At 32.1% G+C, this 26,574-nt stretch overlaps 1 long non-coding RNA gene across 1 annotated transcript; it reads right to left on the reverse strand.

Annotated features, from left to right (window-relative positions):
• Positions 1–3,374: 3,374 nt before the first annotated feature.
• On the reverse strand, positions 3,375–4,947 carry LOC147070811 (uncharacterized). Its single transcript, XR_015070868.1, has 2 exons — positions 4,487–4,947; positions 3,375–4,271 (listed from the first exon to the last, which is right to left on the reverse strand). It is a non-coding gene; the product is annotated as an uncharacterized LOC147070811 (long non-coding RNA).
• Between the last annotated feature and the right edge of the window lie 21,627 nt (positions 4,948–26,574).

Consider the following 26,574-nt stretch of genomic DNA (forward strand, 5'->3'; position numbering starts at 1 on the left):
TTTACCCTACCTAACCGGTCCACCAATAATTTATAAATTTTGAAAAAGATCTGATAAATAATATAAAAACACCTAAGCTCGTGTATATAGAAATATATAAAATATTATAATTTATCACAGATAATTCACATCATAACAAATAGTGAGGATTCAACCCAGCAGTGTAAAACTGCAATATTTAGAATGTATAAAAATTGATTTAGATAAAGCTTCCAAAAAGATATGAAGAGTTGTATAATAATTATTAGTTTGAAAAGATTTGATATCAGTATAAAAAATTGAAATAATAGCCAAAAAATTTACATAAATGCACCTCAGATAATAATATATAAAATGGTATAATAAATTAATATATTGCATATAAAGGAATTAATATTTTAGTTCAAGAAATTTAATTCAATTCATTAATTGATAAAATTGCAGAGATAGTATAATATAATAAAGTAATTAATAGAAATTAAAACTGCTTCCATGATTTGAGTAATAATATAAGCATTGAGTAATTAAGTTGAAAATAATAATAGATCAGTGAATGATTTAATAAATTGATTTCAAATGATATTAAGTTATTGAAAAAAAGATGAACCTTTAATAGTTGGCAAAAGTTATAAAGTGCACAAAGCAAAAAATATAAATTCTCAATCGTATATGCCGAGGTTTTTGGCAAGTATACATAATAAAAAATAATAAATACAATAAATTCACCAACTTGGTTCGAACAAATAACATACTAATTAATAAACAATGAGTGCCAGTTTGCTTTTGCGTGAGGGCGTATCTGTCGGAAAGTAATAAATACTGTGCGTCAAGCACCGTCCGAATATTTAAAAAGAACATTACTAAAATATACTACTTTCAGATGTCTAATCTGAATAAAAATAACAGTGTGGCTAACAACCAACAGCTGTGATGTGGATTCTCTGTTAAGCCTGTAGGAAACAAATGACGTGTGATGGTATTCCAAGCCATGATCCGGATCCCAAGCAGCGCTCCCACAAATAAAATAACGCGAACAAGGAGGAAACTAAGCTAGAAAAGAATTCCTAGTACAAAATATATAATTAAAATTAATCATCGATTTTAGTATACTACGTTAAAGTCTACAATGGTGTAGCAAGATATCGTCCGTTCCAGAATATACGGCTCTGCTTCAAACTACTCTACTATATTGCATGATGTACAATAGGTCACACTTAAAACTATTTAGAAATACACCGCCGCAGATTCTGGACTAACTCAATCCCGCCAAACCCGAGACGCCATCTCGAGACAACTCCCTCCTTGCTGTTAGAGCTCCATCAAGAAGAGAACTGATCCGGATGAGCTAGAAAACGAAGTTAAGGAAGCACCACACGAAAACCAGGCAACGACGAGGAAACCATGAACACATCGGAAGCTAAATGTAATTAAAGAACAACATGGTTCGCAACTGGTCCGACATTCAAGTTGGGGCTGCAAAAAATAAAAAATGAAAGGCTAAAGAGATCGTATAATAACGTCCACTTTCTTCCCTCAAGGAATTTTGATAAGTAGGTTGATTTCCTTCATACAGTCCAGGCCGCTGCACAACATCATCAGTGTTGACAGACGATCGCTTCTATTATTTGCATCACGCCTGCCAACTCACCACCATAAACATCAGAGTGCGGTGGAATCCACACAATCAGCGGCAGATTCCAACGCCAAAAAGAGAGGGGACTAACGGGACCGTCTTCAGCACCGATAGTTCAACCCAAATACCAAGAGGGTTGACTGCTAGAGAAAAAAAATCAGACGCGTCCGAGGAACATCTTCGGCACCCCGGAACACTAAAACACACCGGACAGTAGTGAGACACCTTCAGTTCCCACGACTTCCAAGGAGCTAGCAGCCAACAAATAATAATAAAATCTCCCCGCAACCTGTACCGACAAAGATACATTGAACAGAACAAGTATAACCAATCACTACAATCAATAAAAAAAATATATTATAAAAATAGCAAACAAAACCGTCACGCAAAAACAAGTACATAGGCAACTGGTATAAATAAAGATCACACGATCACCAGCGCGATGTACTTAATTAGACAATTGTAGGTAATTTTAAATATAGATATTATATCACTAGGTAACCAAACTGACAGGCCCTTCCAAACGCTAAGACAGCGGTTGCGTCTTCCGGGAACACCATAACTCTCATCCTGGCACTATGGTAGTATTTTAGAACTATGCTTGTTTACCAAAAGTAGGTCCAGATGCTGAATGTGTGGTATGAATTGAGTAGGCCTCCTTCCCGAAAGGTCTGCAACCACCACCTTTGCGATGGACGTTCACCGGAACAAGGGTGTATTGCCATATGCAGGAAAGAAGTCAGTAACTGAAATAGTTTACCATAGGTGAGTAAAAATTCACAAAGAAATTGAAATAAAGAAATATAGAATTTTATAATAGAAAATATTACTCAATGACATAATATATGTATAAAATTTGCGATAATTAATTCGATAAAAAGAAAATCAATCCAAAAAAGAAGCTTGTAAAAGAGCAAAAATAATAATTATAATTTATAAATATCTGAGGTGTGTAATAGACAAAAGACAAAACAGTACAAAATTCCTTCACGACAAAATTGAATATTAATAAATAGGCATTATTAAAATGCGGCCCTGACAAAATTCAAAATAATTTGTTGAGTGTCATTAGCACGGAAACACACCTTTCCATAATAATAAAAGAAAAAATATTTGACAGAGTGTGTGTCATAATGAATGAAGGTTTGACAACTCCTAAAAGTTTCAAACATAGTTGATAATAAATTAAAATATCAGCATTTTTAAAGAAAAATTTGCCCATTGAAATAAGCATGGTGAACAAGCAAAAAAAATAATCAATTATTAAATTCAAGTTAAATTGAAAGAAAAAATAATTTAGTTAGTTCAAATGTAAATGTAATTAAATATCCATTCAAGATTGTATTTGAAAGAAAAATATTTTAATACTCAAAGAAAAATTTAATTATATCATTTAACAACTATACATGAATGGAAATATTTTACCAAATTCAAAATTAACATGTATGCAACACGTATATAGAAAATTCTTAAATAATAATTTTTTTTTTTATTTATCCAAAAAAAATTGCAAAATCAAAAAGAATGTAATTAATAATTTAAGTGAAAGTAAATTGAATGTTTATGAATAATAAATAGCTGATTGCTAGGATTTGAAAAGAGAAAAAAAGAATTTAAAGATATTAATTAATGTTAGCTTATATGCTTTTTAAAAAATTAGGAGAGGACGGAAAGTTGCATATAGTTGAGTGAAAGCATCTAGAATGAAATCAAAAAGCTTTAAAAAAAATATGTCTTTAAATTAGAAAGGATTGACAGGAGAGAAAAAATTAAATTGATTCAAAAAAATATGTAGACGGAAGTTTTTATATAGGAATTAAGAAGGAAAATTTTATTAAAAATATTCACCTGTAAAAATAATTATTTATGTATAATAAATAATCATTCTTACGAAAGAACAGAATCTTGAAATTAAATATTTCAAATAAATTCTATGAAGGTGTCATCTATCGACTGCAAATGTAAGCGCGCTTGACGTTTAAAGTTTTACCCAGAAATCAATTTGGAATATGAATAATTGAATAGGAATTAAAAATGACTAAATTTATTTCAATGAACGAAAGGTTATTTCAATTTTATCAATAATGGACGCGAAATTAATAATTTCAATTGTCTACATTATAAAAAGAACAGATTTGAAAAAACTAATATCGAACTGTCAAACAAGTAAGAAAAAACAATGTAAAAACATATTATCCGAAATAAATGTATTCTACCGACGCAAATAATTAATTGTAATAGCAAAATAAAATGAATAGAAAGTTAATAATTAAGAAGAAATGAATTCAGAATAATTTAGTGTCAAATTTTAACAAGAATGAAAATAAATCACTCAAATAATCGATGACAGCGCGACTGCCGACTAAAATGAAAGACCCGATAATGATTTTATTCGAGATATAGAAATTATTAATTATTCACAATATAGAAATGGAACGAAAGGACCTTTTGTAAACTCCATTCCATAATAAGGTTCATCCAGCTGTCCAATTGATTTGGTGTTACATCCACATAGTATGTTTCAATCCAATGGTTCTGTCAAATTTGAGGTTAATAATTCTTGTCATCCAGTAGGTATATAAATGTTCATGTCGATCTCGTCCAAGTTTGACATCCTTCCTTCTCCTTTGAACTTTATTAAATCACTTTTAGCACCATACTAAACATAAAACAAACTTTTTGCTGAAACAATCAATGGTTAACACAAATTCCGATGCCCAAATATTGACATTTCCATACCAATAATGTGGGTATCACATAAATTATAGAAGAAATATGTATTGATGATAAATGTGCAAATTGTATTTCAAAATTAGGTGTAAACCATATATAACACTCTTAATATTAATTTGCGAAGGAATAATTGTAACTTACAACACAAAATTAAATAAATTCCACAAGGACAATGATAAAATTGACGTATTGATCTCTATCATTTAGATCGCCATCCTGCGCATACCGCATAGACTAGTCCGACGTCTCTTGCAAGTACCGCGTAAGTCAATAAAAGACTATATAAATATATGAAAAATATAACACACATAGTTACGACCACCGAACCAGAAAATTTTAAGAAAAATATTACGCAAATAATACGTTTTAATTTGTCATTAATTAATTTATAAGTTTAATAAGTACTATTGATAAAAAAAATATCAAAATGCGTCTAAAATCACGCCGTGCGGATTCGCTTGCAACTCCACGACGGTAAACCAAAAAATTTAAAAGTGAGCCGGCAAAAATCGGTATAATTAGAACTAATGACTCTGAAAACAAAATACCGTTACGGTAACAATTATTGTATGAAATCGTGACTAGCAAAATTTAAAGTTTTATAATCGGAACAAATAAAATTTAGCAAATTAGGACAAAATAACGAACGAGTTCACAATCCGAAACAAATAACTGTAGTCTTTGGGAGGTAAGTCATCGTGTTTTGGAAAAGAAATATTCAACAAGAAACACGATGCTTGTTGGGCGCCAATGTCATATAAAAAGGTTTTATGTCGGGGATAAGGAATAGGTATGGATGGGAATATAGGAATAGGATATAGGATAGGGATATGTTTGGGGATATAGGGAAAGGGATAAGCATGAGACTCGGGGAAATAGGATGCAGGGTCGTGGGTGGTTTGACTTATTACCTCTAAGACCTCAGTTACCTGTCCGGTTACTTCGCTCATTCGTTGGATGTTCCTGTATAATAATAAATTACATAATGATGGAATAAATATAAATATCTCGGATTTGAGCGCCACTCTATGATGATGCATAGAGACAATAGTGAAGGATAATTAAATGAAAAACAAGTAGAGAAATTGCAACAATTGTATATTAATAAATAAGATAACTTGCGGGCTACAGTGTATAAAAATGTATAATTACTTAAGTGAATCACGAGCACCTAAAGCGATACAATATTTAGATAAATTAGAACAAAAACCCAAAAGCTAATTCGGTCGGTGGACCGTAACATAAAATGACAATAAATACCGATTACACAAAGGGCTCCTCAGCCTTTTCGCTGCCCTCGATTCCTTCCAGGACGGAATCGAGGAGTGCGTCTTCGAACGTGTGGGGACCGTGGAGTTCCTCCGATCTCCTGGCGTGGGGGGGACGTCCTTCAGATGATCATCGTCCACGTCTCCAAAACGTCAGGAAATCGAAAGCCCTGTGCCCAGGGCCCGAGGCTCGGAACTGGCCAAGACGTCTGCTTCCTTCGAAAGGTCAAGACTGAGACCCGACTCTCGCTTCGCCTACGTGTCAAAAACCCGCTAGCTCCCATAGCGCCGGAAATAGTGTCACGAACTCCGTACAAACTATCCCGTGCGCAGGCGCGATCCGGTCGTACTTATGCGTAGTGTTGCCCTCGTAAAGACTTCCTTGACTTAGTGTGTTATGTTATAAAATAACATGACAATATTAATAATTTAGTTGCTAGGACCATCCCCTTAGCAACCAATAATAGTCTTTTACTTTATACGGATTTTTTTGAAATAACTTTCCATACAAAACAATTAACTGAAAATGAATTCAATTCTACTTCAAGATGGCTAAAAGTATTAAAAGAATGCATTGGCATCGTGTTATGATATATTCTAAAAGTTTCAAATGTCTAGCTAGTCGAGAAGTTAGTTAAAAATCGATTGTAAGATTTATACTGGATAAACAACTACCAGACAAACAAGAATACGACCTAATAAAAACGTTATAAAATTAGATTAGAGGAATCTTTTATATTAATCGGGTCATGAAAGAAAACAATTAATGATACTATCATAATAGTTTCACAAATGATTGTGAGTATCGAGAAATTAGTATGTTATCCGAGAGATTTAAGGGTAATTATAATAGTGATAGAGGGCTGTAACATTAAATATGAGGAAGAACCATCAGCTAAGCGTCTACGTTTGACAAATGGCTGAGTTCAGCGATGATGTTCTCGACAAAGTCAGGAGACTCTACACCCTACAGAGACTCCGCCATGTTGATGATGCTCGATGAGAATGACGAAAGAAAAAAAATAATGATGATAGAGGAGATTTATGACAGTAAATATTTAAATCTAAATGATTAAAATATTTAATTTTAAATACCGTGTAAGTAAAAGCTCAGTTAAGTGTGTGTGGGGTATATTATTTAAAATGCCTGCGTAGTTGTAGGAAGCTTACGAATTAGGCTCACAAAACTTTATAAACAACCTTGTGAAATAAAACGTATCGTTTTACACGTATAACATTTGCATTAAAATTTAAATCAACTACCTACATTGTGTTACATAACAGCGAACCCATAACAAGCGCATTAATTTACAAAAGCTCACCCATCCCTTGAATTTTCTGAACACAGTGTGTCCTCTTTTTGGTAAAAGAAAAAATATTCTTATTAATTATATTATTTTAATTTAACAGAAATAAATAACTACATTTAAATCGCGTATTAACGTTCAATTAGTATAGCTATTCCTCATTTACAGCTGAGATAAGTTCCTACATACTGGTCGTAAGTCAAGTTTCACACAAAATATTAAAAGTATCTAATTTAAATACCATTTTGACCACTTAATATACAAAAATTAATAAATAACAAATCGTTTATTCAAAAGGTATTGTAATTTAGTCGCAAGTGCAAAATATCGTAAGTTAAGAAACACCTATACGAGCAGGTATTTCCCGACTTAGGATATTTCACAATTTCGACTAAAAACATTAATTTGGCTAAATAAATATATTGTTACTAGCTGCTTGTAACTATTTCCTAGGAGAGCAAATGTGATGTGGTGTGAGATTTTTATTTGCTTGTGAAAAAAAATATTTTGTATAGTGTGAATTTCGAATTTTGGTTGTAATATTATATTAAAGTGGTATGTTATTATCATAATTTAATATTTTTTTTAAAATGTCTTAATAACATTTACCTTGCCCACTCCACACGCAAGCTTGTTAGATAAGCAATCCTTAGATATGTTGGGCAAAAAATAAGTTGAAAGAGAAAATACATTTAAAAAAATCTGAGGGCACCCAAGTGGTTTTTCTGAACATCAATAATATCATCATATTCTCATAGCTACGTCGTAACCATTGGACTGCCGAGAGCTGGTGTACGCTTGTGGCTTTTTGTTCTAATATCTCGAGCTACAGCATAAAAAAACCATTAAAGAAGATAATGTTCAATCCGCAAACATGAACCACCAAACGTTACGTTCAACCCTTCACTCGCCTGTTGACTCTTTCGCCATAGAAAATGTAGAAGGTAGTCGGCGCGGTATTTTTGCATGGAGTATATGGAGAATACATCATAAACGCGCAGCCATAGATGGTATTAATGGGCGGTAGCTTTAAAGGAACCAGACAAACTAACTAACAATAAAATCAGCAGACATGTCCGTACTTATCGTCATCTGTTCCTAACTTGTAATGCTTACAGAATTAAAACTCTTCAAATGAAATAATATCATTTTTGCACTTTCGATATCATTATATTAATTAACCAAAAACGACAGATACAATGCAAACTAATCTATTCACGTTAAACTCATAAGAACAAATAGCTGACCTTTTGGTTATGTTTAAAAATGAAAATTTTGCTCTGAACTATTTATTAAGCATGATCAAATTTTATATTCCCACTAGGCAGACAAAAATGACCCTATTCACTTTGATTTTTACGGCTAACTTCTCTATTCATTATTCAATACCAATGGTTTATTCTCTTTTGAATAGTTAGTCCGTTCAGCAACTTAAGTATTGCATTAAATGAACTTTCTGAACTGAGCTTAAAAAAAAATGTTTCTTTATTGAATACCACAACAGGCCGTGAAGCCCAATAATAGTGGTAAAAATCCCAGGCTTGAGGAATTTACATATTAGATTATGTAAATATATTTTGACTTCACTGAGAATCGAACCCAGAACTCCGTGATGGAAGGCCAGCGCCTTGCGCACTGCACCACGAGAATAGCATTAATATGATATAATGGTTTTATTAGACCTGATCGCCATATTTTATTATTATTTTTCTCGGTGACCTCTTTTACTATTGTATTTTATGCATATATTAATATGTATATGACGGTAATAATATAAAGTATTTTTTTTAAATACATTGCAATTGTTGCAAAACTAAAAAAAACCATACGACACTCTGTGCAAAGGCTTTTTCTAACCCTGACGTGGCACGTATATATTAAAGATACAATCAGGGTCCCCCAGAACACAAACAAAACACTTTGCATCTCGTCGCCCGGTTATATTATAGGGGTGGACATAATTCGGCCGTAAAACCCTTGATTAGATTTACCCTAAGTAGCCCATACTTTCGATAAATCTGAATAAATTGCATAACGACCCACATAAAATATATCGGCGTATTCAATAATCCATAAAGTCTGGCTATAGTGTAAATCAAGAAAGGTGAGCTTGATCCCTAAATTATTCAGATGATTACCAATCATCCTTGTATCTAAGGTAGTGTAGAGAGATTGTTGTTGAATACGAAAATAAGTGGACTTTTTTATTAGATAAAAATGTTATATTACATAGGTTTATTTTTATATGATGTGAGCTCAATCATAGAAAGACTTATTAATTAGTAAATTATATACAATATAAATATACAACAAGGGATGGAGAAAAAAATATGTAATAGTATTATTAAAAATGTTTATACTCAAAAAAGAATAAATATAGTAAACACAAATGTCAGTTGTAAAAGTAGTACACTGTACAAGTAGTACAAAAGTTGTACACGTAGTACAAAAGAAGTACACTGAATGAGCTAAGTAGACCCTATTATAAACATTTATAAAACACGGCCTACCTAAACTCATCTCATGCAAGTGGAGTATATCAACATTCGAAGTGAATTAGTTAAACATAGTTTTTGCTCTCCCATTTGGCATTAGTAATCAGGAATACGCCGGACTACATTACCAAGAATAACAGAGTTCTAATTTATACCGCGTGTATAATATTATGTAGTGTCTGAGGGCGCCAGGATAACTGGGCGCTCCGCAATCGAATGAAATTCAAAAATAAATAGATGTTCGTGAATTATAAGAACTTTTAAAATATATATTTAGTACATATTAATTAATACTTGGTGTCAATTTAAGCATTCACACGTGAATAATGATTTAATTGTGCATATGTTTAAGTTACAACAAGAAAATAATTCTTTTATTTTCATAGGAAGCGTCAGGCATAATAATTGTCAATCCACAATTTGGATAAGTACGTGAATAATGTCTTCATAAGTGACCTCACCTAAGTACTGGAGAATTTCTAAAATTACAAGTAGCCCAACGCGGCATGCATATGTGTATAACGCGGAAAGACCACAAAAAATAATACATAATGAGGCAAACAACGGTACGCGATGTGAGGTCGCCAAGTAAATGGAATGGCGATGGGTTTTACATATCGCTTCGTTTACACAGGAAGATTTTCTTTATTGCCGTTGATTTATAAAAAGCAATGTAGATACCAGTACTGTGTTATAGTTTAGAGGTGTAGACATTAATATCCAGAGCATGAAAACCAGTATTCTAACTCATGTGACGTATCAAAATTTAACACCTGCAATAAACCCGCCACATCGCACGTATGGATGATTAACCACCGACAAATCATCTCACGCGCAGTGGGTCAAAAATCTACTGGAGAATTACAGCCACAGTGAAGAAGTCTTCTTGAAACGGAAATTCCAGCTCAGAATGTAGCTGCATAAAATAAGAATAAGTGTTTTTATAATGACTTATTAATTTATCAAACTGGAGTTTTTCTAAGTTCACCCGAAATTACTTCATTCGACGCTCCTGTAATAAAAATAAATATATAAATCTCTCCAGCAAATAATAACTCACGTGCTTGTTTTAAACGCGCCATTTCCAATTTATTATATAATCAATATATATTATAATCTGTCTCTTTTTTCTATTTTCAGTACACTATTAGTTATACATTTTAATACTATCAATATAAATATTCATTATACTTTATATACTATCAATCCCTTGTTAGGTAGATAATATTGTATTATCTATATTCGATAAAAAACCTACAATTTATAATAGTTTAGAATTTCTGTGCATATTAGTTATAATATATTGTATTTATAACACATTAATTGATTGGATTCATTAATAAAATAAAAATAATAAGCAATGTATATATATCTTATATTATTACGTTTCCATTAAAATTAATTTAATTACTTTATATATTTAAATTATAGTTTATTCCATTCGCACAATATATATACATATCCAAAAAATCGTAGACAAATCAATATATTGTCTAATCATTCTTTCTACAACTCGCATACTATTCTTAATAATAATGTACTATATAATACTAGGCCAATGGCTACGGTCTATCAGTCCGACACAAAGGGCGGCGTTACGTAAGCCGTAGACGCTGCTACAATATCTCTACGCCTCTACGCGCGTAGACACGTATATATTAAAATACGTCTGTAGCGAGGCTCGGGTATACTGCGCTCTACAAGAAAATTTAAAATGCCTTCAATGGTTTTACGTACCCGCTGCGGTTCGTAATGCGAGCTTTGAAAATTTTGATGGCAAGCTTTAAATACTTGTGTGTTTTGTGCTCAAAAAGAATTCATTTTCATATATTTTCCTCTTTGAAAATACGAAAAAAGACTTTGAATATAACAATTCATAAATCAGAATCACTAGAAAATATAAGTAGGTTGGGTATATAATTTTAGACAGTTCAAAAAGTAATCAATAAAATTGTCAACTATTACGAATATTTTATTTATAATAATAAAAAACCAGTTAAAATACGTTTAAAATACAGAAAAAATAGATTTTTAATTAACATTTATATAATTATATCGTAGAATAATGGTGTATTCAGCACGGCATAAAGCTTTAAAACCTCTACAAAAAATGTATCTCCGTATTCATTAAATTTGGCAGTCTCCGATAGAGACTCCGTGCCCAAATGCCAAGGGAATTCCTGGATACCACCAGACCGTACTGTCAAAGATCGACTTGCAGGGCCAGACTTCGGTGGTTAGACGGTGTTAACTGAGATGCTAGAGTGGTTGGCATAGATAACTGGATGACACTGGCCCAGGATAGGAGGATATGAAGGAAGTTCTTGGAGGAAACTAGGACCCGTCCTGCGTTGTTGGGCTACTTATGATAAATGATAATTTTAATAATATATAGCTAAATACTTTACGAAATATATAATAATTTCCATATACAATATTATTTAACGATATATATCTGCAAGGATGAAACGGATCCTGATCTTTATTAATATTACGATATCAAAATACTTTATCGTACTTATATTTAATAAGAAAATTTTATTTACCTCAATTTAAAGGACCTTAAAGTGTGTACTTTGGTTCTTTGCGGTGCCATGATTAATTTCTAGAAGCATCACAGGATACTTACGTTTTTTCTTCAAATAATATCTTTTTTCTTTTGAAGAGTATTTTGGGTGGGAAATAATAAAAAAAGTGGATAGGGCACGGAGCGTAGCGAGCCAATACATCAGGCGCTATTTAAACGCAGTCTATGATAGCGACCATCGACAACCTAATAAAATCTACGATCCAACCCATATCTACCACACCAGGTCTTCATCGGGCACAAATAGTAAGGTGTCTGATTTATTTAAGATCTGGTGATGTCTCAGAAGTAGATGTTTCTAATACTGAGGTCTCCATGTGCTTACTATGTTTTGGCTGATTTTATTGACCTTATATTTAAAAACGATCATTGAAAAGCGCAGAAAAGACAATGGTCATAAGTGTAAAAAAGGATAATTAAATATAAAATAAGGCTATGAAATATAGTTTTCTAAATGATATATTTCATAAATGGGAAATTTAATTTAAAGTATTTTTTTGGATGTCGTGAAAAATTGTAAAGCCACTGTCATAAAAACTGTGGTTTCCGGATAAAAGTGCTGAAGTCCATTTGCGTGCAGCTGAGATAATCGGATTATAAATAAATCGCAGTTTTCAAAATATTCTAATAAATATTAATATTAATATGAAGTTAATTAGTATATCTTTTTTATTTTTATGTTTTTGACATTGTCTAAATTAAAATATTAACAAGTATATACAATATCAATAGAATCAAGTACAATATCAGTTACAAAATTTATGATATACGAAAAATCACAATTCTCTTTACCCATTGGAATCAAAATCTTAATTTCGTAAAAAGGCGACTTGCAACCACAGATTAATTTAAAAAAAAAATACCGCCGTCATTTGTGTAATCAATGATGCTATACCAAATTCAAATTAAATGCAGTTTGGACAATCCACGCCGAACAGATTTGCAAGCATTATTATCTCGTTTGACGCGGACGACACAGCTGCCGTGTCCCCGGTTAAACGGCTATTAGACGCAATTGGCATGTTATTTAAATGTGGTAATTAAAAATTAATTAAAAGGTACGCAGTGATTGTGTTAAAAGAACAACATGTTATTTCCGGTGAAACAATAATAATATGTCTCGAAAATATGTTCATACTCGCTTTTTTATCAGTGCATTTACACATGTTTTCCACCCACGATTAAATCAGTGGTGAAAACCACCATTTACAAAAATATGCCAATTAAGAAGGATACCTATCAGAGGTAACTAGCTGAAAAATACGAAGCTTGCAAATTGAGACATTTTTTGATAATTATCATAATATCATAATATGACGTTACATTTAATTTACTGGTATGATTAAATAATATGTACAAGATGTCAGCATTATTTTCTAGTAAATTTTGTGTAATTTTGCAGCTTTTTTGTGATTTTATTAAAAATCATTTGCAGTGTCGAAACACGCTAGATTTAATGCATTACGCCAGATGCGTATTTTGCAAGTTAGGTGTTTATTAAAAAAATGCCAGATCCGGCAAGAATAATGAAAGCTAGGCGGAATACAAAATAACATGGGTATGGAGGAGATAGAAGGTCGTTGTTGCGTGGATGTTTGAAGAAAAGAGTAGGTTTATTTTTCGGTACAAGGATATAATTATACTTTAATAAAGATGAAAGCATAAGATTATAATCGTGGGTAATGATGTACTGGAAAGATCGATTTGATCAACAGTTTATCAATAATACTAATACACTGAGAGACTTGATTCGAGTGGAATGACGTTGACTATGTCCAGTGAAGGACTCATGATAATAGTAGTACGTTTTGTGACAGACTCGATAAGTGAGTGAAGATTCATGCATTGTTCTTCCAATTTATACAAATGCAGTTCATATATTACATGAGATATTGTCGCAATTAACAAATCAGACTCTACTGATCTAGTTATGCTTGAGGAAATGCTGACGAATATCATCGTTATATTGTTTTGTTTTGACATACTTATTAAAGTGTGTCACTCACTTAATGCTGAGTGGTATAATTGCTACGTGAATGTATATAAATGTTTATTTTATGTCGGTATATACTCGTCCTCAGAACAAAATGATTACCATGCAAGAAATGTTCGTAAAATTAATTGTTTATTCCAGTCTTAATTGTTGGCTTTTTGTAGTCGCAAATATCGACCCTTCTTTCTGGGGTTTTATTTCCCAGCGAAATTAAAACAAATGACTTTTTTATTTATATGAAGTGGTCACGTATCTTATTACGTTTCGAAAACTCAGACGGTGTGTGTACTACTTACTTATAAAGGAATTTGTTAGTACCTACTCGCACATTTTATTCCCTGACGGCCGTCGAATAAAATAAAATATATTTTTCGAAATAATTTAGTTATTATCGGCTTTTTGCTTGTATTTTTTTCACTCGTGTAAATGTGAATTTCATATCAACAAGAAGTATTCAATTTACGTAAGTTTTTGACTTCGAAAAAATACAAAAAGACTGATCCTAGTTTTTCATATAATAATATTAAACATGTCTTCAATGCTACGACTACGTCATACAATTGGTGAAGGGTAGGGGTAGGAATTTTCCGTCTATTTTTCCGTCAAAATCAATGTCGGGAGCTTTTGAAGCTTTGTATACTATTGCAATAAGCTAGCTACATCACTGTGTATGTAGTGCTTATTTCAATAATGTTAATTATTATTTATATAAAAATAACTAGTAAATAAAAATCAATGAATATTTTTTATGTTGAGTTTAAAGAAACATATGTGGCTAAAAATGTATATTATAATAATATTCGCTTAAAACAGCTACGAGGAATTTAGACAACCATCTAAATATGACGTGTCACTAAATATGTACCTATACAAATTGAATCATCATCAAGACGTAGATGATTTTTCAGTTTCTCATAAATATGTCTAAACTATTTTTTTTAAATTTAATGCAAATGACAGAATTCATTTATGAGTTTTTAAAATATAACATTAAAATCGGGACACTCCCCGGTAGACATATGCACATATTTCACTGAATTAATATAAAATTACATAAAATATGTATTTATAAATTGACATAATAAAGCCCGATAATAACGACACAATATTCGAAGCGCATCAATTATCAAGTTATAGATGTGAGGAGTAGAAACCACAGCCACTCCCGGATCTGGAACCGAGGGTTTTTGTGAATACTATCGTCTAAGGCAGGGGTCGGCAAATGGCGGCTCGCAAGCCGCATGTGGCTCTTTGGGTATTGGCGTGCGGCTCTTTGCCAAATTCCCAATTTTTACAAAAACTTTTGCAAAGTTCACAATTTTTATTTTTTGTCATTGATTTGTACACTTATTATATTATATAATGACATTATCGCGAGCCTGATTTTTCCTCCATGATGGTTGATGCAGAAAGGTATGATTGTTGCTGTTTTAAATGTGCACATGGCAAAAGTCGACAAATCAAATTTTTCTTCATTTGATATTGACACGAGCACTTTTAAAATACAATTTTATTCTTGGATTTAACAAGCAAATAGTTATGGAGCTCAAAATTTTTAGGTCTTGCCACCCAAATTGAAGATTTAGAGAGAGAAAAATACAATTTAAATTTACAACACAAATGGGGCGCTCTAAAAGATCTACATAAAGTAGATAGATACTACAATTTTTAATACATATTATGGAATAGCTTTCCGAACTCATATTTGAGTCTACATAATATGTATGTGAACAATCATTTTCAAACATGAACAATATAAATAGCATTTAGAGAAGCCAAATAACCGATGAGAATTTTTTGGAGTCGCGCCTGAAATTAAAAACTACAAGTTACATACCAAACATACACACTCTCCAAAGAAATGCAAGGAAGGTCATTGTTCACACTAGTTTTAAGGAATGCGTAAAAATTGTATGTAATTCATATTCTGTAAAAATTATATTTATAATGTCAACAATAAAAATATATAATATTAAGTATTTACGTTAGTTTTATTCGGGAAAACTTCTTCACTTAATAAATATACAATTATAAAATATAATTAATTCATTTAAAAAAAATCATATTTATAAAAATATACGTATGGCTCTCGATTTTTTTGCCACAACCGTTTAACGGTTGTGCCACTCATATTTGGCTCTTTTGGTTTAAGAGTTTGCCGACCCCTGGTCTAAGGTAAACGAATCATAAATTAAACTGCGTCTCTCATGTTATGTATACAAAAAGAATGGCGGAAACTGGACTTGTATGTTTAGTGCTAGTTATTCCTTTTTACGCCATAGTAATTTTATGCTGATTGGACATGTTCACATTTTAACAACAATACACTTAAATTATACTTCACTTTGGTAAAATAAAACAATAATTCATAAATATTTATTAATCATAAAAGACATGAGTATATACAATTATAAATATATAATAATATTTAGTGTTAAGATAGGTAAGAAAAATACCGGTTAAGCCATTATATTGGTTAAATATAATATTCTGATCGATTGATTTGGTCTAATTAATCATTTGGTTCATAACATATTATTATATAGGTTTATTCATATTATTTAATTATTATCTACAGTTATTACATAACTGTTAAAAGGTTTAATTTATAATGAAGAGAAACACATAATACGTTTTATGCGTATAGCAGTGTAGTTATTTTACGACTTTCAGGCCTATTCTAACATATTACTTAACATCAAAAAAGAGCTAATTGTGATAAATATATTACATTTATCACTTTACGTATTCTGGCGGTTAATTATGTAAAAAAGTTAACCGTCTGAAATGTCAAAAGGTGATATCTTTTAACAGCCCCTCTCTTGTCTGTGCTAACTTTGAGAATAAGACAAATTACGTCAATTTTACATATTAAGAATTAATTGAGATGCAAGATCCGACTGCTGTACTGCAATCGCAATGAAATGACTTATAAAATTGTAGGTTATGTTGATATGTCTGACGTGTCAATACAAAATTCTTGTGTTTGGCTCATTACCGACTAGATGGCGCTGGTTGAGCTTTATCCGTTTGGGTTCGACATCACAAACATATCCGAATTTTAATGACATGTCTACCAACATAAATTTTTACCGTAATATAAATTGGAGATAGCCGCCGATAACTGTTTTGTTTATGAAATGCAAACGTGATAAAGTTAAAATTCGATCTGTCGATGCAGTCTTATAAAAAATGGGGCTGAGCCAAGCGCCCATCGTAAATGATGAACATAACCCACCAACTGTTTTCGCCTTTGGTTGTTGTACATTTAATTTGTTATAATATCATTCTAGTATTTTTTTCTAGATTAATCTATGTTCTAACTAACCGCCACATATATTAATTGACACGAAAAATGAGATTTAACGTATCCGAAATATTTATCAATGGAAAAGTTTATTTAAGAAAAGTTGTCGGTTGCCATGTAGCTATTCCATTCGAGGTGGTTTAACGTTATTCGTTTTGAAGGATTAAATCATACGGGCTATTGATATGTATATACGAAATGATTAATAGTGAATGTAAGGTGTTTAAATTCGGCCAACTTTTCTATGGGTAATGAATTGAAACAAAATTCCATGATATAATAATATTACTGCCCAGTATTCATGCATCAATATGTCAGGATTAGGTTAGGTTAAGCTAGTAAGCTTCTTATACCTTCATTAATATAGATACGGTTTGTAGATTGGCAATAAAACTAGTACCTTGCGTATAATAGAGGTAATCATATGATTTGGAGAGATATTAATCAGAGAAACAGGTTCATAGAACTGAAGTACACATTCAAATTACGTTATTAATTGGTAGTAGGTACATAAATATATAAATTAATAATATGAACTATAAACTAACATTATAACTAATTTATAATTATAATGGATTCAAGCTCTGTACTATTCCATTTAAGTCGTTTTTTTGAGACCCGGGTTTCGCCTTTCGGCATCTTCAGGCGCTATGTACACTCACCAAAAGGTAAACACACACTGATAACGAGCTCTCTTTACTCTAGCTTATATAATAAATCAATACAATAAAGTAGGTAAAAACTCCATTAACTACTTATCAAGTCAAAGGTTATATATTAATATATAATTATTAGGCGAGTTTATATGTTTTTTTTTTAAAAAATGTTATAAAAAAGTAGGTACCATGAAAGACTAATATCTCATTAGTTAACCCCATTAATTATTTTTCTTAGAATTGACGATTTAAACCTCTTGAATGTAGTATTTTTATTGTTCATAAAGAATAATGATCTATTATTAGATTTTGACGATTTATTATAATATGCTATCGAGTGTATTGTTATTAATAAGATAGGTTTTTTACTAATTAGGGTTTTTATTGACACTTCAACTATTTATAATTATTTGTTTATACTATTTTTTGTAACCTTTGACTTGATAAGTAGGTAATGGAGTTTTTACCTACTTTATTGTATTGATTTATTATATAAGCTAGAGTAAAGAGAGTTCGTTGTCAGTGTGTGTTTACCTTTGGTGAGTGTACACGTCGCCTGAAGATGCCGAAAGGCGAAACCCGGGTCGCAAAAAACGACTTGAATGGAATAGTACAGAGCTTGAATCCATTAGAATTTAAATTCAAATTCCATCAAGTGCCTTAAGTCGATAGTAATAATATTATAATTTTAAACCTTTTTATTCACTACTGACTATACAGTATTGACTATGACTATACACTAGTGGCGAATGGCGTCTTTTGGAAATATTATGTATGTTATGGATAAAGAACACTAACTGACTTGTCAAGTATACTTAGGTATGGGAAATAAGAATATACTCCGATATTACTACTGATGAGTAGGTACACACTAATGACAACGATATACTAAATCAATAAAATTTCTAAAGCTCACTGACGATATAAAATTATGCAATGAGTTAATGTATTTTTCTGACCAATTATAAACATAACATACGCTCAAAATATATTGTCATCTTTGAAAAAAATCGTTGTTGTGTATCTATTTCATGACAATTTATAATTTCATTCAAACAACTAGATATTTTAAAATACTTCTATTTAAAAAGAAAACTTATGAATGACTTAGGTACAATATCAGATCTCAACTGATATAACTAATTAATTAATTTTATCATAGGTTTATTACCATCATAAAACGGACATTGCCAAACAACGTGATTTTCGTTTTTGCAATGACATTGCAGGATCATAATTAATATAAGTATATAAGTGAGTTAAGGATGCTACAAGATTATGAGTGTTTTGTAGAATTTTTTATCAATATTTTTTTTGGCGTACCAGGTTTTGGTATTACTACTGTTATACGATTGAAATTACTTGTTACCCTTTCTTATTTCCAGCTATTTTAACGTGTTTCAGTTTTAGCAAACATATTTTACAGCTAACAGGTATTTGAAATTACATGTTAATCTAAAAACAGGATAATATTTTAAGTAGGTACTTATATCTTAAAAAAAATATTATTCAAATTATCGCGTTACGACTCAGATAAAATACGCCAGTGTTGGCAGATAAAAGTATATAATAATTTTTATTTGTAATAATACGTCTTAGAAGAGTCCATAATATTTATAATTCCTATAAAAAACTAATCAACTTTTACATACACAATTTTAACCGTGTACCACCACTTGGTGACATGCGCGTCTTAGGTCGAACATCAAAGCTTGAACAAAAACGAGCCATAAGTGCGAGTGAGAAAGCATTTGGTACGCTTATATATCCGCAATATGCGTTAGTGTAAGATTGCATTTCTACGGCTGAATTAAATATTTAAATATTTTTTGTACACGTCGCCGATAAATATTGATTTGAATGACTACATTCATTTAAAAACTGCGAGCATGTGTTACTGAAATTTATTGTTTTTGTATTAAATATAAAGTTGGTGGTATTTATTTTTAGTTAATTTAGTAGCAAATACGGTTACCTAACTATGTTACGTTTAAATTTGGTAGCCGTATTGAGAAGCAATATGGTGGTGTAACGTTTCATAATAAAGTTAATAATAATAAAATTGAGGTTCTACTGTGCGTTATATGCAAGAAATACCGCTTCATTTTACTAAATAATATCCACTCTCTTTATATTAGTCCAATATCCTTTCACTACGGACAGTCAGGCGTTTAATGGTACTTACACAATAATGTCCAAATATATTATAAAATAAGTCGTTATTTATATGTATTTAACATTCAATTAGTTCATATTATGACTCCACTTTGAATATACAGTAACTTCTAAGGTAATTTCCCAAACGAAAATTCGACGAAAAAAATGTTTATAGAGAATTTATACAAATCCATCCTTGCCCAAGAGACTAAGGATCTATGTCTATTAGATAACCTAGAATATTTGGAGGTTAATCTAAAATGAATGTTTAAACCACCCGAAATATGTAAATGCTGTACATCTATTTAACTAATTAGTTAGTAACGAATTACGCAAATATATATTCTAAGTATAGAAGCTAATTTATTTACTAAGCTTTTAATTAAATTATCAATTAAAATATAGCACCAAATTGTTAATACAGTGATATTTAGTTGTACAATAATCTCAAAGCATATTACTAATGGAAGTTAAATGCTAGGTTAAACATGTTAATAAACATCTACTCTATAAAGGAGGGAGGCATATGCTCTGTTTAGGAATGAAGATTGTAATTAGTTTTTCTTGTTAATATTTTTCGGAAAAGTACATAGCCATCCGTTCGGTAATATTGTCCAAAAATGTTATTTATACTACTGTGTAGACAAAAAAGTCCCCCGGTGGTGATTGTCGGATTTAAACAAGCCGAATACTCGAGGTCGGTAATAAGGGTGGTGGAAGATGGGACTTGATAACTGCGTTCCGGCTGCCATTTTATGAATATACGTTTGTCTTAAGTAAACCTGATGTTTACGTTGTATTTTGTAAACTATTCATATACAAAAAATCGTATTTACTCTCCGCTTTACTTCGCTAATGAAGTACTGAAACTTTTCATTATTTATCATTTGGTTGAACAATGATATACATTGATGGAACATTTTTTTATCAAATATGTATATAAAAGTTATTACCATTTTTTATTGAAAGTTGGACCATAAAAATAAATCGTAATATACCTATAATCCAACCCAGTCAATGTAATCCACATAAATAGTTTATTAACTTATTCTAGAAATATGGCAGCCAGATGTCAATCATTGGCGGGAGAGATTTACATTCCAATTTATTTATACGTGACTTGTGCCTGAGTATACACAAAAATATATTTGTGTTACCCACTTAATAAAGCCTTAGTAAGAGGTACAAACTGAAACATTGCAATGATTAAGATTTTAATTTAACTTTGATGTAACGCCGTCGATTTCTTTTTTAAATTAATAATTCTGTAAACACCAGTAGAGATCCAAATTACCGATAGTCTACGACCTACGTATATTGTACCGATCTTCTCTGGTCAGTTTATGTCCAAACAAGTCGCTTCGCTGACTACTCTGAATTTGTGAATTGTTGTTAAGCTTTATTTCGCCATTTTTTTGGAGGCTTAGAATTGGATATCTTGTCCTCTATCCATGCATATGAGCTTGAACTTATTGAGTTATTTATTAGTAATACTGAATTATATGTAGGTATATGTGGAAGATTTTGTTACCAATATATTATAATAATATATTAACATCTTAATTTGCAATCATTGTCTGGTGATTCTATCGTTGTTGTAGTAGAAAGTAACCGGAAAAATGAAGTTTACAAAATCTTCATAAACATAATTTTTGACCTATTATTATGGTATATTATATATACTCAAAATGGATATTAATTTCAGTAGATTGAATGACTGAATGAAGATATCGAACAAATCGTTAGATGAACTAAGAGTGAATCAGTAAATAACATTTTGTTGTACATCAAGTGGGATAAACTTACGATATAATATTACATTTTCTTAAATCTCTTCTCTAATAATCGCACTACGGTGGTCGGTATGAACACTAAATTCAATCATTTATAAAGCTTATTTAAAACGATGCAACCTACAACCGAAGAAAATTTCTCCAAATTGTACTTACTTTGAGTCGTTAAATTTAGGTTAATGCCAGAACTAAGGGAGGCTTCGCCTTTCGGTTAGCGTACCAAAGCTTTGATGGTTGGGGCGTGGGCAAGCCAGCAGCGGAACACCATATTTTTATATTCTATATTTATATTTACAATTAAAATTATTATATCTAGTGTAGTTTCAACGTAGTAAATGTTGATGCTGGGCCAAAGAGGAATTCAACATTCAAACTTGGGACGGAGATTTTTATATTTTACAAAGCAAGATAGACAGCATACAGTACAATAAATTTACTATTAATTAACAATGTTTTTTTTAGTTTTATTAATAACTAAGTCTTTGATTTGTACAAGGTGGTTGTTAGTAATTTTGAACAATCACAAACACCCAAACATTGAGAAAAATACATAAATATTATGTCCTCACCGGGATCGAACCCATAACTCTCGGGTGGAAGGCCAGCGCCTTAAGCACTGTACCACGAGAGCCGCCTAATTAATTATCAAATTGAATTTTTGAAAACTAAAATAAGTGACTCGCTGCACCAACGAATGAGGTCCGATTGATGTAGGGTGCTTACCCCTCACTTGGGAAGAGATTCTCGACAGGTTACAATACATGTGTGATTTTATTCTTTATTTATCCTTTATTTATTATTTATTATACAACAAAAGCCCTTTGGGCGTATTAATTGACGGCAGTGTTGTTAAATCAAATCAAATTTATTTATTTTACATATAATGAACATAACAAATTATAAATTCAAAGCGTTCACGACATGACATAAAATAAGTGTAAATAATTTTTAAAAATAAAAATACAGAGAATAAGTAATAAAATAAGAAATAAAATAAGAAAATAAATAAAATTAGTAACAAAATAAAAGTAGATGGAAGCACACAGACTGAACTTTAATAGACCCTATCTTAAAAAACTTATATAACAACGTCCACCTAAATTCACCCTCACGTAAGTGGAATATATCAATATCCGAAGCGATTTCATTAAACATGGTTACTGCCCTCCCAATTGGCATTACTAATGGCAGGTTAGTTCTGCACCGTGGGAGAACAAACAACGGATGCCCTCGATTCCTAAGGTAATTATCAGAGACACACAAGCCAACACCACCAAGAATGGCAGAGTTCACATTTACGCCGCGTATAAGTCTAAAAAAATATGTAGCTAAATAAAGATCCCTTCTAAATTTTAAGCTACATCATGTAAGCATCCCTAAGAGAAAACCAGTCGGATAGAGCTACGAATAATATCCATACAGCCGAAAGTAAAGGAGTCTTAAAAATTTCTTTTGGACTCTCTCCACCATAAGGCCGTACTTCAACTGATGCGGGGCCCAAACGATAGACCCACTCTCAAGTCTGCTTCTTACTAAGGAGTTATAGAGAATTTTTAGTACCGTAACATCCGAAAAGACTCGGGAAGTACGCAAGACAAAGCCCAACATCTTTAGTGCCTTTTTACAAATGGTATCTATATGGCCACTAAACGTCAGTTTACCGTCAAACGTAATTCCAAGATCTCTTACAGATGATATTTGCCTGAGAACTCTGCCATGCATCGAGTACTGGAAAAACAATACTCGTGATGCTTTAGTAAACGATGAAACATTGCATTTATCAATATTGAAGTCCAGTTTGTTACGCCTGCCCCAATATTATCTATATCAAGTTGGAGTTGACGACAATCGTTCGAGGTGACAACTTCCATGAAGAGATTCAAGTCGTCATCAAACAACAAAAACATAGCATTTTTAATTACCAATGCTATGTCATTTATAAAAATCGTGAACAACAATGGTCCTAAGTTTGAGCCCTGGGGGACACCAGAAAATGTATTGTTGACGGTTCCTAAAATAACTCCCGAATAGCTAATTAAACAGTAGTGTACTAGAAGTGAAAAAAACAAAAACACAAATATATTGTGTCCTCACCAGGAATCGAATCCGAAGCCGTTGACCTTAGGCATTTGACTATGAGATCCAGCCTTTCTCAAAGCCTATGTGATTTTGTAGAATAGTTGTTTTACTGATACTACCACTTTGTGCCTCACGGCCCGTTGAAGTTCTAAAAAAAGAAAATTTATGATTTGGCTCCCATACTAGAGTACATTAGACATGACGCTGCAAAGATTGTATATTTTAATATTTTATTCAGAAGTCCTAATACACTACATCCCATCTCTCTCTCTGTAGGTAGCTAATTATATATATATATATAAAACAATAAATACAGTACTTAGTGTTTGATTACTTTGTATCTTACCAAATATAAACCTACAAAACAAATACCTAACTGTTATGTTTTACGTAAGTACACATTTAAAGTATATACATTGTGATTATTAATTTACATTCAATCGTATATAATGTCCTTTGTCTACTCTCGTACGCCAGTGTGTAAGACAGCTATGGGTCGAAAACGTGGTGGTTCAGCCTAGCCACCCCGTCTGACTGGCTAAACTGGGGGTGGGGAGTGCTAGGGAGGATCGGGGGGCGGTCCTGGCATCCTCCGAAAGCGGAGATGAGTAATAATTATTACTCGCGCATATGACGGGCCGTAAACGCTTCGAGAAGTGAAAGGTATACGCTGGCAATTGAATCGAAAGATTTTCTTCGAAGTGTCTGATCCTTTAGTGTCAGATCGGAAATATCTCTCTTTCGAAAAGACTGATTAAATTTGTGGATTTTACTTATAAAATATTTATAATACAACACCGTTTTTGAATGTTTTTATTTTTAATTAGTTGTTATTTCTAGAGATGGCTTATGACTTAACTAATGTTCTTGATTGTATAATATATGACGTAAACATGGAAATCAGACCGAAAGCGGTCCTCACAGATGGTTTAGAGGATTGGAAATACAAATGTTTCATAGAAACAGCGCTGATATTATCACGTCATCGCCGAATATCATACACTTTTATCTAGTACATAATGCTTGTAATTCTGCTAATGATTCTATTAAGATTAGATAGATGTCACGGAGCGCAATTTAAATATGTCTTCTTAATAATATAATTATTATATAATATTAATAATGTAGTTGAATTATTCATATTTTCTTTGAGAGTAAGCCAGCTCTCAAATCAAAACTTGTCTCGCCTACAACGTGTCTAATACGTAGATGTGACGTCATCGTTATTCACAAAATACACGTTGCCAAATGGAGCTCCGCAGATTGGTTGAATGAGACTGTTTCGTTTGAAAAAAAACATCTGCTGTTGTAATCGACAAGTTGCATGCTTCTCGGGCTCCGAGTCAAAGACGCCAGGTTGCATACAAACACCTACGAATTGTTCATTCCTGTACCGGCCCACCGATCACCGCAGTCAAATATCTATACGTTTCGAAAGCTATGCACGACTGTCGCTAGGTAGATGTGCGTGGTCTTCACAAGCAACACTGGATCGTCGTTCTCAGAAGGTTTGCTTTATGGCTGTGCGGCACACTAGGCGTGTTTAGATGTGAGAGCCGACGAAAGATAAATGTGAAATGTTAAATAATCGTCTTCGCTCATGTGCTCTAGTTTTTATTCATCTCATTGACGATGATGGTCAAGCACAGAATAGATAATAAATGGAATACCGATAGGCTATATTCAATACGCCGCATGTTGAAGCAGGGTTTTTGAATGTGTGAGTGTCCTACAAAAATGAAGCACGCATTATGCACGTGCAACAGTGTGTGAAATACACCAACATTAAAAGAGCATAAATGCATAAACCGAGAGCAGTTTTCAGTATTCGACGTAAAACGTATTCTTGACACGTGTGTAAGTTTAACACGGATTCTTCCTTACTCGAGTCGGTTACCTGCTATCGCCTTACCCGTTATGTATTTCAGTTCCTATTATTTCTGAGTTCCCTGTGGTCAAGTAACCTTATATACAGATTTGATTCCTCTCGGTAATCAGTGGCATGCAAGGCTTGCCAGTGGAAAGCCTTGATTTGGTCCACCCATCTGGAGGGATCTGTTTTTCGTCCTCTCTAACCGTGCTTTAGTTAAGAAATGAAAAAAAAAACTGCAATTTAATTGATGAAAAAAACACTTGTGTTTTCACTCTGCAGATGAAACTCAGTGGCATTAACACAAATGTGTTTTTAATATTTCTCAAACCTCATACAGAATCTCACCTTGGAAAATCCTAGCTTACCTAACAAAGGAGGTCGACGAGTTAAAAGTACCTGACCGTACTTAAAATTTTACCACTTTGAACGCCATAACAAGAGTAGCTAAATAAGTAAAACAGATTTTACTATTATTTGATAGCATTAACCGTTAAGAGGAAACATGAGTCACACGCAAAAAATGACTGGGATTCCAGTCACCTTTTCGCCTAATAAATATCTACCTAATAAAAATATAAATATGTTTTTAGACATATATTATAATATTATACCTCCTCTCTACAACTCTTCGGCGAGATGGTATTGCTGGTTACATATGAATTGTACCTATTACATTTGACCGTAGCACAGTTCATCGTGAGATGTCTTTCCGTA

Source organism: Rhyacophila brunnea, unplaced genomic scaffold (genome assembly GCF_057557595.1).
Source record: "Rhyacophila brunnea isolate RB1 unplaced genomic scaffold, BYU_Rbru_1.0 scaffold_21, whole genome shotgun sequence".
Taxonomy (NCBI): domain Eukaryota; kingdom Metazoa; phylum Arthropoda; class Insecta; order Trichoptera; family Rhyacophilidae; genus Rhyacophila; species Rhyacophila brunnea.